Here is a 4,952-nt window from a genome sequence, read left to right as displayed (position 1 = left end):
GATTAGGGCAGATAGATGGGAAAGGTGAAAGAAAAGGCGTTTAAGGTGATAAAAAACTATTAGGACCCATTCCCTTAGAAAATATGAGAAATGGAGTTGATATTGACCTTGATGAAGGAATTTTTCTCTATCAAGGAATCCTATGCAACTTTTCACTAACTCGAATGAGGAAACAATCCAACAATAAAGGAATTTACACTTTGCTTGGAAAGATAATGGGGTTTCAAGGTTTTCAAGTCAACAAAAGCCTCCAAGAACATTCATTCACTATATTTAACATGTAGTTCATGCAATACTTCACAATCTCGATGTTTTATGAATTTCACAACAAATTAATACACAATAACATAATGACAATATATTCCATACATTAATCATCTGAAAAAAGTAAATAAGTACCATCAATGTAGAACTTACAATATAAAAAAATATTGCCATCCATCATGTTTTCAAATAACATAGCAAAGATGCAAACATCAAAATTCATCAAGAAGAACCAATTATGTCGATCAATTGGAGCTGTGAATTCTTTTGACAAGAGAAACCCAATCTAAATAGTCATATTTTACAAATTAGGCCTCACTTGTATTTATATGACTACCCAATAAGTTGAATGGGTCAAATTAGCCTAATGAGCCCCTAAGCATGACTCTAATGTGAAAAATAACAATACAATTTGTGACAAGCCCACCAAATATCTTAAAAGTACTCAACAAGCCTTCCTTATAAGGCTAAAATGATAGAGAAGTGGTGAAATAGGGATGTTGGAAGGCCTAGATAATTCCTCCATGTTCCAAATCAAAGAGGAGGGCTCTCATGATGATGACCAAGGGGGTGTCCCATTGGTTTCCAAATAAAACATTTTTTGTGCTCCCAACTGGTTGTGGGGCACAATGAATAGTCTCATGTGTCTCCAACTAGATCAAACACGTCAATAGTCCATCCATGAGGGTTGGGATGATGATACATGGTCTCCCATATCTCGCTAGGTGAGACAAACCACCATATGGGCCTTGGATCAAATTCTAAGTGTCTGGTACAAGTATGTGGTCACCTGGGCAATGTGGTCCAAGTGCATCACCATCATTGCATAGGTGGGGAATGAGCAAGCAGAATGTGGTGCTTAAGCATTCCATGACCTAGAAATTGATTCTCTACTATGGAGGAGGCCCATTGCTCTCAATGCTCACCCTACAAGTTCGATCATGACCCTCTAAAGGGCTCAGATTTCATATAGGGATGTAGAACCCAAGGAAAGGACCCACATGTAATCTTGTATAAGATCCAATGAGTCTCCTCACCTTGTAGTACAATAAGTCATTACTATAATTGAGTAAATGAACTTACAAATCAAAGGCCCAAGTGGAGACTTCATAGTAGCACGTCCTTCTAAATGGACTTTGGAGTGTAAAGGTGTTCTAAGGCTCAAGAGGGAGGTTAATAAAGGACTCTATTAGGTAATTTCAACCTTTAAGGGACTTAAAGATCCATGGTACATTTTTCAAATGATAGGTGTCATGTGAAATAATTATGGGACTATGTGGGGAAACAAGGAAGGCTCCAAGCCACATGTAATGGTACAAGGGTAGCTAAAATGAGGGAATACCACACATGAGTGTATATATGTAGGAGGGATAAATCATGGTGTATGATTTACCTCAGCCTTTATTTTTCCACTCTTCTTCATATCCCCTTTTCCTTTCAATGCTTTTTCTTGCACTTAGCTGTTGAGGGCTCGAGGGAATGAGAGCATGATGTGTATGATATAGAAGTGATTACCCCCTTATGGTTTGGCAGTTCATTACCCACCAGGCTTTGGAAGAATCATGGTTTCCTTACTGATGTAGGGGGGTCATATAGAGGGCCCTAGGAGAGAGGGTGATGGGCATAATTATAATTGGTGGAGCACATGTTTGGATTTTTCCCATGTGCTAAAGTTTTATATCCTAGCCATTTTTTCCATATTATGGTACATTTCCTATTGTAAGTGGACAAATTATTCTTTTAACTTTATTTTTAGTTTCATAAACCTCCTTGGCATCGTTCCAAGACAAACCCAAATCATAGATAAGGGGAGGGGGAAGCTATCTCCTTGTGGACCTAATGGACAAATGTGAACCTGAATGGGAATATAGTGAAAATGGGTTATAATGAGTGGAGGGGACTGATGTATATGTTTTTAGTAAGTGGTACCACACAAACAAAATCAGGGTTTCCCATGTTGTGCCACTCCTAAAGTTAGTAAACAATAAAGGGGATCTTACAGGACTAAGATATAAGACTAAGCACCAAGTTGGACAAGGGGACAACAATACATACTAGGTGCATTGTTTCTGCTAAATTGCCCCTCTAATCCATGTCTAGATGTGTCCATGATAAGCAAGAAAAACTACCAAATTACATAATGAAAATCCATACCTTTGGGTTTGGAAGGCCCACCTTCGAACATATGATCATATGGTGGCATATTTAGCTCTATGATGGTTGCAAGGGGTTGTTGGCTACTAGATGGAGACAAATCTAGGAGAAACATTTCTTTTATGGGGGTGACCCACTCGTGGTGGATAACATGAACCAACCTATTGTTAGATAAATTTGAAAGAACCAATGTACAAGAGACATCAATCCCCTACATTTCTTTGTAGGAACCAACCTACACAACTACCCTTTGTTTCCTTTTACACACTAACCTAAGGGGCAGACCAATCCCCTCTGCTACCTTGTAGGGAATAACCTATAGGAGACACCAATGCCATACACTTCTTTGTAGGAACCAACCTACAAGGGACACCAATACCTGCTATTACAAATATTTGTAGGCACCATCCTACTTCACTGAGTTTTCTTACATGTCCATAATGTTTGTTAGTTGTTTAATATCCCAACATTCATCACTCGTATACCTCTCCTCACTCAATTAAGGCTCAAAATTTTGTAACTAAATGGTTTAGTAGGGGTGTACTCATATCCAATAAGTTTCTACCACTAGTTAATTTTCAAATCCAAGACTAAACCCAGGGAGTAATGAAGGGAACACAAAAATTTATTCTACTAGTACTTATCCATCATATCATAGGGATTCCAACCACTTGTGAGCCAATAATCCTAAGAAAACCATAGTATGTAGGTCACTAACTATTACTGATAAATAGGGAGAAGCATAAGCATGTAATGCCTAACACACCCACCTTGACCTACCACATGTGTCTCTCAAGTAATAAAACTAATTGACTTGAATCTCCTTCAAGCAAGGTCTCTATCATTTCTTTCGATGTGTTTTCGAGATTCTTCTTTCACCAAGTCTACTTTTTACTTCTGAATTTACTAACTCTATTAGTTTTTCTACTTTCACCAAGTCTACTTATCCAAAAACTTGTTGCTTTTACAAATATTTGTAGTCACCATCCTACTTCATTGAGTTTTCTTACATGTCCATAATGGTTGTTAGTTGTTTAATATCCCAACATTCTCACTCATATACCTCACCCCACTCAATTAAGGCTTACAATTTTGTAACTAGATGCTTTAATAGGGGTGTACCCATATCCAATAAGTTGCTACCACTAGTTAATTTTCAAATCTAGGATTGAACCCAGGGAGTAGCGAAGGGAACACCAAAATTTATTCTACTAGTACTTATCCAACATATCATAGGGATTCCAACCATGTGTGAGCCAATACTCCTAATAAAACCATAGTACGTAGGTCACCAACTATTATTTATAAAAAGGGAGAGGCATAAGCATGTAATGCCTAACACACCCACCTTGAGCTACCAAATGTGTTTCTTAGGTAATAAAAATAATTGATTGGACTCTCTTTCAAGCAAGGTCTCTATTGTTTCTTTTGAAGTGTTTTCAATATTCTTCTTTCAACAAGTCTACTTTTTTCTTCTGAATTTACTACCTCTATTAGTTTTTCTACCTTCACAAAGTCTACTTCTCCAAAAACTTGTTGCTTTTGGTTTCTTCTAAAGGATGAATTTGTACATCATGCCATGTATCCAATTTTGTAAAGCTAGTTCTAAAATTTATACCATAGGTACCCAGAGATATTTTCTCTATCTCGTCCAAATTTCACATTTTGAAACATCTCAAAAGTAAAGTTATAGCAAAAATTCCATGTTTAATTATTTGAAGCACATTTGAGGAGCATTGAGGATGACTAACTTCCTCATATCATATCTCCAAAATTATAATGAAACAAGGTATGAAATTTCCATCACAAGTACCTTGAGAGATCTTCTTTGTCGCATCAATATTTTATATTTTGAAAGGTCACAAAAAGAAATATTTAGTGAAAATAGAAAGCTGGCATATTTGGATAAGATTTGAGGAGCAATCAAAGAAGCCTAAATTCCTTAGAGAATATATATGAAACTATCTCATTCCATGGTTTGAAATTTAAACCACAAATACATGATAGTCTTATATATGTATTATCCAAGTTTTAAATTTTGAAACATACTAGTGATGAGTCCAAGTATTGCAATAATAATGTTGCAAATCTTGAGGATACAAACTTTACTTTATCAACCCAGGGTTTCGTACAAGCTTAGAGGTGACACTGATGTATACACAGTAGATGCATTATTCTACTCATTCCACCCTCAACTCAGTCAATTGATCATTAGGGTTCTCGACCATTAATCTATTGAACTCAAACGAGTCTAACTACTAAAAGAAGAATGTGAAGTCTACTCCTAATAAAGAGAAATCAAATGATTTTATACTCAAAAGATGAGAGTTGTCCACTTGTAAATGCCATGAAAGGATACAATACTATGCTAGGTTGCAGAAAGGAAACTATGCTATCTTGCACTCAATCATGTATCTATTAGGGTTGCCTCAAAGCATCATATTACTCTATGATTTCATAAATCAAATGTGTATTCATTGTCTACCTAATTCACTCTTGTAAAGAAAGGAAGTTCTAATTATTAAGTTTGGAAG

Source organism: Pinus tabuliformis, chromosome 7 (genome assembly GCF_031772625.1).
Source record: "Pinus tabuliformis cultivar Carrire ecotype Pingquan chromosome 7, CPIR1, whole genome shotgun sequence".
In the NCBI taxonomy this organism is placed as follows: Eukaryota; Viridiplantae; Streptophyta; class Pinopsida; order Pinales; family Pinaceae; genus Pinus; species Pinus tabuliformis.
Note: the sequence above shows the minus strand (reverse complement) of the source record.